This window comes from Ranitomeya variabilis, chromosome 7 (genome assembly GCF_051348905.1).
Source record: "Ranitomeya variabilis isolate aRanVar5 chromosome 7, aRanVar5.hap1, whole genome shotgun sequence".
In the NCBI taxonomy this organism is placed as follows: domain Eukaryota; kingdom Metazoa; phylum Chordata; class Amphibia; order Anura; family Dendrobatidae; genus Ranitomeya; species Ranitomeya variabilis.
Genome location: NC_135238.1, coordinates 222,551,555 through 222,564,546, shown reverse-complemented (window position 1 = coordinate 222,564,546; position 12,992 = coordinate 222,551,555).

The following is a 12,992-nucleotide window of genomic DNA, read 5'->3' as shown; positions in this document are numbered from 1 at the left end:
CAGGGTCATGTAGAACCTATAATAACTGTGAACTGGAGGCAATGATATAGGTGTGAGCCCTTCCCAAGTCTCACTGAAGGCAGTTAAGGAGTGACCGACAATCATCCTGCCTGGATTGTCCCAGAATATCCAAAAGAGCTGCTGCACATCCACCTCACATTGTCAGCAATGAAGACGCAACATACTGCCCAACTACAGAAGCAGAGGCAAAAGAGCACAAACATGGATGCAGCAAGTCTCCAAAAACCCTAGACATATACTGATTATGCAGGAAATGCAACCTTACATGCCGAACATTTAAGGAAATGGTTAATAAGCAAAATTTGGCTAATAGGAGATGTCCTAAGCAATGGGCCGACCTGTTTGGCATCCATATGCTATAGGTTGGATTTGCTCTAGCTATTAAAATGTAATCCCAAGTCGAAGATCCTCTCAATGACTTCCATATTCTCCACTAGGGCTTAAAGTGGTTGTCTGGCCTTAAGCTAAAAGTCAGCAGTCACTCTAGACTTAAGAAGTCTCACATCGCGTATTGCGCGCTGTCAGGATTCTCTGGGGCCGGCGCAGGGAGCCGGTGTCCACGTGACCGAAAGTATCCGATTTCCACACTTCCAACCACATTCCGATTAGACTGTGTCTATACACTTGCAACGAGCGAGGCCAAACCGATCTAGTCAGCATGGGGTTGCATACATGTAAATCACACATTTGCGGTCATGCGCCTGACGCTCCCCAATCCAGCACCAGAGAAAACTCACAGTGTGCACATGAGTGACTACAGACATGTAGCCTAAGGTTGGACAACCCTTTTAAAGTACTATTCCCATCTCAGATATTTATGGTATATGGACAGGACATGCCATGAATGTCTAATAGATGCAGATCTGAGAACAGCACCTGTATATTGAGCACAGGCCACCGGTAATGAAGAGGCGACTGCAAACGCGCAACTTTTCTCCATTCTCCATGCTTGACTGTCCATTTTTTTTAACTACCATAGAAAAGAAATTCAAAAAGGCCAACTGCTTGCTATATGTTACAACACTTTCTATCATTTTTCAAAAAGAAGAAAACAACTTTCTTGGTATTTTATCCCTGTAAACACCGCTGGGTGTAATGAATGCATGCCAATTACTATCAAGCGCTCAGTGAGGAAAATGAAACATTTTGTGATGTTTCCAGAATGAATTTGTATTTCTTCCATAAACCACTAAAATAATATATTTTCCTGGTTGAACAATTATTTTAAAACAAGACCTTGATGTGAATGGAGTATAACAACCTTAGTAAGGTAGCTGTCTGCTCGTCGGGACTCATCAAAAACAGCAAAAAAGAAAAGAACGCGATACAGGATTTCCTCCTGGGGCGAAAAGGGAAAAGGTAGATTAAGAATACAAATCGGAATCTGCCCTCATAAATCAAATGCACTTGCAGAATTTTCCTTCAGTTACAGCTCTGTCTTACACATTAGACAAGTCATAATTACACTTCAGTACACAGTGTGAGTAGAGGAATAAGCCGCAACACAACGCACAATAAACCCTGTCATATGGCGGAAAACAGGATAGAACAACAGCGGCAATACTCAATTTTACATCACAGTCTAGCATTACACTGTGACATACTGTAATATTACCATCCATCATGATCTCATCCAAAACTGACAGCTCAAGTAGATGGAAAATTACGCTAAAGGAATTTTGTGCTAGTCCGCACACTGATAAAATCACGCAGCTTGGCGAGGAAGACAATCAGGTGTTCCCGTAAGTGTTTTACAGGGAAAAAAAATGAGTTTCTACAAATAGAATACACAAGGTCTCCAGCTCTACCACTCAGGTAAGAAATACGGGATTTCACTAGAGAAAAGAGACTTGTGGGTAAGTGTAGCTCTTTACGTTACCGGCTGGTCTAGATCACCATCTTAACGCAATTGGTTTTATTCGGCATCAGTGAATTTTGCAGGATGGCAGTTCTGTGTGCGGTTTCCCTATAGCATTGGGTCAGTGGTATCGTTACTCTACAGTAGGAGTTGTCTTGAGCTGCAAGTTGACCTCTATACATTTTCGACCCTATCATTGAGACATGTCAGAAGACATCAGTGGTGGTGGCGTCTATGAAATATATACGACCTTGGATGCCATTTATATAGCAAGGCGATTTGGAGATGTTGACAATGAACAATACTTGGAAGCGTGCCATGGGCTCAATAGTACATTGTGAGGGGGCGATTTTCCAAGGGACCAAAGTTTTTGTGGGTGCAAAATTTCATCCAACCCACCGCCACTTTTTCTTGGGCTAGCACATGGGTGCAGAGAGTGGTCACCTGTCTGCTGACTAACTGGATGATTAAAGTAGCCGGGAGCCTGTTTGACATCTAGGAGAGTGACACAAGTTCCTATGCAGAGTGCAGCAGTCACAATTAGTTTGTCATCATATGAGGACTTGAGGAGTCTCAAGTTTGCAGTCATATAGAGGGACTACAGACTTGTAGCTTAAGACCCGTGAGCCCCTTTAGCAAAGCTCTTAGTGAATTTTGTGATCTTGGTCGCTGCGTATGCAGAGCGCAGCAGCTGATAAACTCATCTCATGCGCTCTGCATAGACAGTAACTGAGATTACAAAGGCTGCACTGTGCTCCTCGACATCTCTCCGCCTCTCCTTTCACTTATAATTTTGTGAGAGGAGAGACAGAGATCTGCTAGGGGAGTGACCCCAAATATTAAAAAGTGCCTCCTGTAAAAAAAAAAAAGTTGTTATACTAAACTTGAAATTTGTGCATACTTTTTCTAAGCTAGATTTAGGGTTAGGGTTAGAAGTGATCTAGGGACAGGGTTAGGACAAGCGCTAGATTAGTTTAAGACTAGGATTAGGGATAGGGATAAAATTATGGTTAAGATGAGGTTTAGGGCGAGAGTTAAGGTTAGGATTAGGAATAGTGCTAACATTAGAGATAAGGTAATAAAACAGTTATATAAAAAAAACATAAAAAAAAGTAATACAAAAATAAACAGTAAAAAAATGTAACAATGTATAACTTTATTTTTAAAATGTTATATATAACAGTCTACAAGATAGGGAGCGCAAAGTAAGCGCAAACCATGTTACATTACTGCATGGGACTCGTCATTCTTGGGTTTATTGGGCATTTTAGCTTATGATGATTGATGAGGATACCTAAGAAGCAAATTTATAGAAAGACAAGAGTGGCAAAGATCTTCATTCCGACACCTTTCTTCATCACAACTAAAGCTCGATGATTCTTGGAAACAATGACCCCAGAATCGATAACTGCATATTCCAAAATTAGAATAGAAGCACCTAATTAAATATTTGTTCTGAAATATTTATTTTACATATTAAGAACCTCTAATCAGTGTTTATTAATGAGTTTTTGTACCTCAGATGTGCAATTAATATACTGTGTGTCTATACAGTATATTCTCAGCAGGTGAGGTTTATTCGCTTCCGCACTATCATGGCACCAAGCTTTATGCCAAATACCCTACTTTCGGGCAGATGTTTGAGCCTTTCCGGTAACATTAATGCTCCAGATTTGTATACACACAATCAGTTTTACAGAAACCCAGTGAACCTTTTTTGTTGCAGCTGCCAGAATCAGCTACAAAAGAGGTCAGAGGTCCAATGTCTTCATGCAGAGACAGATCATGTACTAGCTGGTGTTGAGCTGGAAAATAACAGTAGGCAATGCTTTAATGAATAGTTTATCATGTGTAACCCATCAAGTGATAATAGGGGGGACGTCGAGTAAGACGGAAGGACGAATCTGAAACATTTTCCTTTGCAAAAGGTGAATATGTAAAGAAAAAAATACATAAAAATCACAGGCAGGAAAATGATGAGAAAGAAGCAAAGTACTGACAAAAATAATAATAAATATAATAATATTACTGCGAACAAATGTAATGCTAATATTTTATCACTATTATTATCATTTAGTTTAAAAATTTACTTTAGTTTTTAGTTATTAATTTGTTTTTATTTTATTTCATTTAATAATTTTTTGCCAATAAAAATATTTCTGTCCTATTTGTACAATAATTAATGTTTTAAGGGTTAAAAAAATGAGGAAAAAAAACTTTTGTAAACTTTTAATTACTAAAAACATCATTTATCGAGACATTAAAGTAATGCCATTTTGTATCTGAGTTAAATGAGTGCGTACTAGAGATGAATTAATCTTTTGAAATTTGAAGCCTCCACATTTGACAAATTTTGACAGGAAATTCCATTTGCTGTTAATCGATTTGCCACAAATCAAAAGTACTCCAAAAACTCTTATTTCCCAGAAAAGGCAAGTGTATGTGACTGAATTGCAGCAGCACTTTAGCCATGCAGATCAAGCAAGCAGCAGCTGACCGATATGTGTTATTTCCTGGTCCTGCCTCACAGATGCAGTGACTTTCCTATCGTCTTTCTCTTCCAATCAGTTACATTTGCACAATTCTCTTTTTTCCTCTTTCTCTTCTTCATTTCTGTCCCAATCACAAATTATATCTACAGTTTCTTCAGTGCTTTACGGCTTTCACTTCCCTATGTCTATTGCTGAGCTGTGATGTCCTCTCAATATCCAGATTCACCACAAAACGGCTGATGCGTTCCCTACCTCTGCTTTTATACAGGCTCTGAGAGTCCTACCTGGTTAGCTGTGCTACACCATGTTAATGGTTGCAAGGCATCATGTAGAAGCCCATGTGCCCGTGCCTGAGGTCATCTGATCCTTCCCTGGCAGATTTAATCTTTCTCAATGTGTAAAATGTGGTTGCCCATTTAGACAATTTTTGTGAAGCAAATTGCATATTGATTGAATTCGCCAGCTTCCTAAAGTTTCAACATAAATCTCATTCAATCAATTCGCACATCTCTAGTTTTTCAGCCATTTTGAATATGAATAATGCAATATAATAATGAACTTTTCATAAAAATCTCCTACCTTTTTGAGTGCAGAAACTTTAAGATGTACTTTCAGTTGAAATCAGTGGACTGCATCTGCGTCCTGCTCGGGGGTCTGGGACCACCGAAGAATCGTCTGGTGTCCCGGTGCCCCAGTCCGACCCTGAGTAGAGAAGCCACTTATCTGTCAACATGACTACAGTGGAAGCTACGTAGTCTCTGACAGTTAGTAGCTACCTGCCTGAGTTCTTAGGCCCATAGTAAAAAAAATGATGTAGTCCTCGTCAACCCCTTTAGTTAGGGACTTACAGTACATTAACGCATCTATATAATTCACAAAGAGGGAGATTCAAGAAAGGAAATTGTCTTAGTTTATGCAAATTTCTAGAAGAACGTAAACCTTTTAAGAAGTTATAGTAGTAAAATCAAATCTCCTGACATATATGCCAAACATATATTGTTAGCGTATGCTTGTTACATGTATTGCAACATTGACTTGCCCATGTATTGAAAACGCTAGTCATCTATGCTTTCAATAGGGTAAGTAAAAGGAACCAACTGAACAGATGCCCAATTGCCACTCTATTGGCATACACAAGGTTCATTAGCCTTTGGATATGTTTTGTGCATTCTTGGGAGATGTTCTCAGCACATGATTTTGTGTATCAATATAGTGTATCAATAGTTATGTTTTTTGTTATGAATTTGTCCACCAGATGTTTCTTGATCTGTTGATCTGACAACCGCACATGAATGCTTTTCACGGTCCATTTTCTGATTTGCATATGTTTACGCATCAACACAAATTTGCTTAAATAAAAGACCAAAATCAACTTGTTCCTTGCCAATTAATGACCTAAAATAACGAGTGATGAGTTCATTAATCCAGTTTTGTAAATACATGTTGGATCGAAACGTTCAACCCAATGGTTGATTAGAAAACAAAATTGTATGCAATCATATAAAAGCAAGGTCTCATTAGGGCAGCAAAGATAATATTGCTGTCAGGCGCCCATGTAAATACGAGGCTCAAAATCACACTGAGTTTAGTTGCATCTCACTACCCAAAATATCCTGAATGAGAGCTCCAAGATAAAAAAAAATATATACAATGAAAAGGTAAAAGATAATATTTACTAGGTAACAATTGCAAAACTTGGTTTCCAACATGATTCTCCTACTTTCACACATATGAAAAAGTCGCTAACTAAAGGGGTTGACCAGGACTACATCATTTTTTTACTATGGGCTTAAGAACTAACAGGCAAGTATTTGCTAACTGACAGAGAACAAGTAGCTTCCACTGACATCACGTTGACAGATCAGCGGCTTCCCTACTCAGGGTTGGGCAGGAGCACTGGGACTCCAGATGATTCTCTGCTGGGCCCGAGTCCTCAGCGGGCCCCTGAGCAGAATGTAGAGTGTATAGCGGTGCAGAAAGTTTGCATCGCAATAGTTAACATGGCTGCCGATCTATCATAGGCCAGCGGCTGACGTCACTACTCCTGCAACAGGCGGTGCATGAAAGTGACCTCGACAGGCGCACTGATGTCAGCCGCTGGCCTCTGGTAGGTCAGCGGCCATTTTAACATCGACCACAAGGGAGAGGATGCTGCACGGCAATGGGAGCACAGTAAGGAGAATCTTGTTTTGAACATTAGATACCACCAATATCTACCAAGAACATGTAATGCTCTATGGATGAGCAATATATTACCCATACATTTTTAAACATTTTTTGGGGGGTTGGATACCACCGAAATACACCCAATAAAACGTAATACTCTATGGATGAGCAATATATTAACAATACATTGTTTAACAATTTTTGGTAAGGTTAGATACCACCAAAATGTACCCAAGAACACGTAGTACTGTATGGATTAGCAATATAATAAAAAAAATTAGACAACTTGTTTTGAGGGTTAGATACCACAAAAATCTATCCAAGAACATGTAATACTCTATGGATGAGCAATATAATACCGAAACACTTTTTAACAATTTTTTGGGATAGTTAGATACCACAAAAAGCATCCAAGAATATGTAATACTCTATAGATAAGCAATAAAATAACAATACATTTTTGAACAATTTTTGGGAGGATTAAATACTACTGAAATGTACCCAAGAAAACATAATGTACTAAGGATGAGCAATATAATACCAATACATTTTTTAAACTATTTTTTGGAGTGTTACATACCACCAATATGTACCGCAGAACACGTAATATTCTATGGATGAGTAATTGAATCCAATTACATTTTTTAATGTTTTTTTGGAGGGTTAGATATCACAGAAATGTACCCACAGCACGGATTAATGTATGGCTAAGAAATTTAACCCAGCGCTCTCTCCCTTCAATACGAAGTGTTACAGAGTTGTGCAATGATTTCAGTGTGCTGAGCTGTTCTTTTATAACCCCTGATGATGTCACATGACCAGCCAATCACAGTAATGCTACTACCAAGATGGCTACGACATTACAGTGAGGCACATGTAATCCCTGCATGCTTATTGGCTGTGCAACAGGTGCCAAACATGCCGGAGCATCGCCCAATGCTCGCCAATTAACAAGCAAGTCTGAGCACCCAGATACTCGAGTGATATCTGAGTATCATCGAGCATGTTTGCTCATCTCTAATAATTAAATAAAATATACAATAGGTGGCATAGATAAAATGACTACTTCAATTTAAATAGGGTGCCCATTGGCCACCAAACTTATTTTTTGGCCACCAAACTTATGCTTTGGCCACCAGACTCAGCTGGACATCCTAACTGGCCACAAAGAGTAATCTTTGTCAGAGATCGGTGCCAGAGACTTTGGACACATGCACCACTTAGAGTCCCTGTAATCACTGTTGTCTGACTTAGACATTCCGCATCGTAAAAGGGGCAGGTGAGTTTGTGATACACGCTGAGAATAAGCTACAAATTCGAAATTCATCAAAGATTTTACATTTTCATTGTTTAAATAATATTTTAAATTATAAATTTTAATTAAATAAAAAAGGACGCCCACTTGCTCTGAATTGTGTAAATTTTGTACGATAAGAGAAACATTATTAGGTTAGAAATTCGGACCTCTGGCTATTATGTTAAACATTGAATTTCAATTAATTATCCGCCATCTATAGACAATCTGCCAATTAATAGATAAAAGTCCGCTCCATCGCAGCAGTAACCTTCCAAACGCAACAACGCAAAGAATCTAAAATGTAGAAGTTCACAAAAGCTTTCGCCACGTAACAATATCAGGACACTAATTCCATGTGTAAATTAAAGAGCTATGCAGTGACCAAGAAGAATGGAGACCAAGATGAAATATGAATTTGTATTCATTTTCCCAGCCATGAACTTATTTTCTGTTAAATTTTACGTTTCAAATACTCCCCGGGAGTTCTTTTCTCAGGCAAGAGGCAATATGAGGTGAGAAAGGGATCCTGCTGTTGGTGCAGGTATAGGCCTGCATAATAGTGCCAGGACATTAAAAAAATAGGTGTTTCATTTTAACAAATTTTATGATAAGGATAAAATATAATGAGCATGGTGTATGTGAAGCAATGGATAAAACATTAAGAACTCAAAGGATTACAGGGAAAATGTGTTGATATTATTTCATTTTTATGTGGGAAATATTTTAACCTTTTCATTGCTGTGAAAATACATGTAAAACATCAGCGCACAGAGAGAACTTGTAAATGTAAAAATATTTGTAAAATGAAAAAAATTTAATAAAAGTGTAATAGGGAATTACAACCAATCGAACAATTATCAACCAGTGTTAGTAAAGGGTGTCTTAAAATGGCTTGGGTAAGGTGTTTGAGAGACAAGCTGACCATGGAGTCCAACAGCATAAAGTCAAAGGTAAAGATGCGGAGGTAGCAGTTGCTACTGGCTCGGATGATGGCGGTGGCCTAATTGCTACTACATATGTAGACAACTGTGTTATGATTGCAAATGGCAGATGATGAAGTACTCATACATTTTTGATATGTTATGACTCCATTATCAATTTGAAACAAACCTCTTGTGCCTCCACTATTTTTGAGAATGAAGAGGAATACCAGTACCCCGATGGCTTGAAACTATCAAGGTAGTGGCAGAGAAGACCCTGGTGGACCTATCTAGATTTGCACAAGATCTATCTTCCTACAGAACGTTCATCCATCAAGTCTCGATACCTATTATTTTTAACAAAGCTAGTCACTACTCACAGACAGACCGGGAGGCAGAGAAGTCAGACGTTCGGGGGTCAGTACCAAGAGAGCATGTAGAAAACCAAGGGAAAAGACAAAGGCGGAAGTCAGATCATGGTCCGGTGTTGTGAATTTGCTTTTTGCTCCCTCTAGTGGTTACTAGTTTTTTGACTCTGGTTTTTCTGTCTTTCCTTTTATCCGCACCTGGGTCGTTAGTTAGGGGTGTTGCTATATAAGCTCCCTGGACCTTCAGTTCAATGCCTGGCAACGTAGTTATCAGAGCTAGTCTGCTGTGCTCTTGTCTACTGATCCTGGTTCCAGTTATATCAGCTAAGTCTGCCTTTTGCTTTTTGCTATTTGTTTTGGTTTTGTATTTTTGTCCAGCTTGTTCCTAATCTATATCCTGACCTTTGCTGGAAGCTCTAGGGGGCTGGTGTTCTCCCCCCGGACCGTTAGACGGTTCGGGGGTTCTTGAATTTCCAGTGTGGATTTTGATAGGGTTTTTGTTGACCATATAAGTTACCTTTCTTTATTCTGCTATCAGTAAGCGGGCCTCTCTGTGCTAAACCTGGTTCATTTCTGTGTTTGTCATTTCCTCTTACCTCACCGTCATTATTTGTGGGGGGCTTCTATCCAGCTTTGGGGTCCCCTTCTCTGGAGGCAAGAAAGGTCTTTGTTTTCCTCTACTAGGGGTAGCTAGATTCTCCGGCTGGCGCGTGTCATCTAGAATCAACGTAGGAATGATCCCCGGCTACTTCTAGTGTTGGCGTTAGGAGTAGATATATGGTCAACCCAGTTACCACTGCCCTATGAGCTGGATTTTTGTATTCTGCAGACTTCCACGTTCCTCTGAGACCCTCGCCATTGGGGTCATAACAGTTTGCCAGGCCAGTATTAAATGTTTAATGCATTGCAGAAGAGGGATTATAAGAAAGAAGATTCTGAGTTTTTTTTCTCTCCTTCCCCTTTACCTCAGAGTGGCTATGCTTGCTGCAGACATGAATGTCCAGACCTTGATTACAAGTGTGGACCAGCTGGCTACTCGTGTGCAGGGCATACAAGACTATGTTATCAGAAATCCTAGGTCAGAACCTAAAATACCGATTCCTGAACTGTTTTCCGGAGACAGGTTTAAGTTTAGGAATTTCGTGAATAATTGTAAATTGTTTTTGTCCCTGAGACCCTGTTCATCAGGAGATTCTGCTCAGCAAGTAAAGATTGTTATTTCGTTCTTACGGGGCGACCCTCAGGATTGGGCTTTTTCGCTGGCGCCAGGAGATCCGGCATTGGCTGATCTTGATGCGTTTTTTCTGGCGCTCGGTTTACTTTATGAGGAACCCAATCTTGAGATTCAGGCAGAAAAGGCCTTGCTGTCTATGTCTCAGGGGCAGGACGAGGCTGAAGTGTATTGCCAAAAATTTCGGAAATGGTCCGTGCTGACACATTGGAACGAGTGTGCACTGGCCGCTAATTTTAGAAATGGCCTTTCTGAAGCCATTAAGAATGTTATGGTGGGTTTTCCCATTCCCACAGGTCTGAATGATACTATGGCACTGGCTATTCAAATTGACCGGCGGTTGCGGGAGCGCAAAACCGCAAATTCCCTCATGGTGTTGTCTGAACAGACACCTAATTCGGTGCAATGTGATAGAAAAACCGCAAATTCCCTCATGGTGTTGTCTGAACAGACACCTGATTTAATGCAATGTGATAGAATCCTGACTAGAAATGAGCGGAAAATTCATAGACGCCGGAATGGCTTGTGCTACTACTGTGGTGATTCTACACATGTTATCTCAGCATGCTCTAAACGTATAGCTAAGGTTGTTAGTCCTGTCACCGTTGGTAATTTGCAACCTAAATTTATTCTGTCTGTAACTTTGATTTGCTCACTGTCATCTTATCCTGTCATGGCGTTTGTAGATTCAGGTGCTGCCCTGAGTCTCATGGATCTCTCATTTGCTAAGCGCTGTGGATTTACTCTTGAACCATTAGAAAATCCTATTCCTCTTAGGGGTATTGATGCTACACCATTGGCAGCAAATAAACCGCAGTATTGGACTCTGGTTACCATGTGCATGACTCCTGAACACCGCGAGGTGATACGTTTCCTGGTTTTACATAAAATGCATGATTTGGTCATTTTAGGGCTGCCATGGTTACAGACCCATAATCCAGTCCTGGACTGGAAGGCTATGTCAGTCTCAAGTTGGGGCTGTCGTGGTATTCATGAGGATTCCCTGCCTGTGTCTATTGCTTCTTCTACGCCTTCGGAAGTTCCGGAGTATTTGTCTGATTATCAGGATGTCTTCAGTGAGTCTGAGTCCAGTGCACTGCCTCCTCATAGGGACTGTGACTGTGCTATAGATTTGATCCCAGGCAGTAAATTTCCTAAGGGAAGACTGTTTAATCTGTCGGTACCTGAACATACCGCTATGCGTTCATATATCAAGGAGTCTCTGGAAAAAGGACATATTTGTCCGTCTTCTTCCCCTCTTGGTGCGGGATTCTTTTTTGTGGCAAAAAAGGACGGATCTTTGAGACCTTGTATTGATTATCGGCTTTTAAATAAGATCACTGTCAAATTTCAGTATCCTTTACCGCTGTTGTCTGACTTGTTTGCCCGGATTAAGGGTGCCAAGTGGTTCACCAAGATAGACCTTCGTGGTGCGTACAACCTTGTGCGCATTAAGCAAGGTGATGAATGGAAAACCGCATTCAATACGCCCGAAGGTCATTTTGAGTACTTGGTGATGCCTTTTGGGCTCTCCAATGCGCCTTCAGTTTTTCAGTCCTTTATGCATGACATTTTCCGGAAGTATCTGGATAAATTTTTGATTGTTTATCTGGATGATATTTTGGTTTTTTCTGATAATTGGGATTCGCATGTGGAGCAGGTCAGGTTGGTCTTTAAAATTTTGCGTGAAAATTCTTTGTTTGTCAAGGGCTCAAAGTGTCTCTTTGGTGTACAGAAGGTTCCCTTTTTGGGGTTCATTTTTTCCCCTTCTGCTGTGGAGATGGACCCAGTCAAGGTCCGAGCTATTCTTGATTGGACTCAGCCCTCGTCAGTTAAGAGTCTTCAGAAGTTCTTGGGCTTCGCTAACTTCTACCGTCGTTTTATCGCTAATTTTTCTAGCATTGTGAAACCTTTGACGGATATGACCAAGAAGGGCTCCGATGTAGCTAACTGGGCTCCTGCTGCCGTGGAGGCTTTCCAGGAGTTGAAACGCCGGTTTACTTCGGCGCCTGTTTTGTGCCAGCCTGACGTCTCACTTCCCTTTCAGGTTGAGGTGGATGCTTCGGAGATTGGGGCAGGGGCCGTTTTGTCGCAGAGAGGCCCTGGTTGCTCTGTTATGAAACCTTGTGCCTTTTTCTCTAGGAAGTTTTCGCCTGCCGAGCGAAATTATGATGTGGGCAATCGGGAGTTGTTGGCCATGAAATGGGCATTTGAGGAGTGGCGTCATTGGCTCGAGGGTGCTAAGCATCGTGTGGTGGTCTTGACTGATCACAAAAATCTGATGTATCTCGAGTCTGCTAAACGCCTTAATCCGAGACAGGCCCGCTGGTCATTGTTTTTCTCCCGCTTTGATTTTGTTGTCTCGTATTTACCAGGTTCAAAGAATGTGAAGGCCGATGCTCTTTCTAGGAGCTTTGTGCCTGATGCTCCTGGAGTCGCTGATCCTGTTGGTATTCTTAAAGATGGAGTTATCTTGTCAGCTATTTCTCCGGATCTGCGACGTGTGTTGCAGAGATTTCAGGCTGATAGGCCTGAGTCTTGTCCACCTGACAGACTGTTTGTCCCGGATAAGTGGACCAGCAGAGTCATTTCCGAGGTTCATTCCTCGGTGTTGGCAGGTCACCCGGGAATTTTTGGCA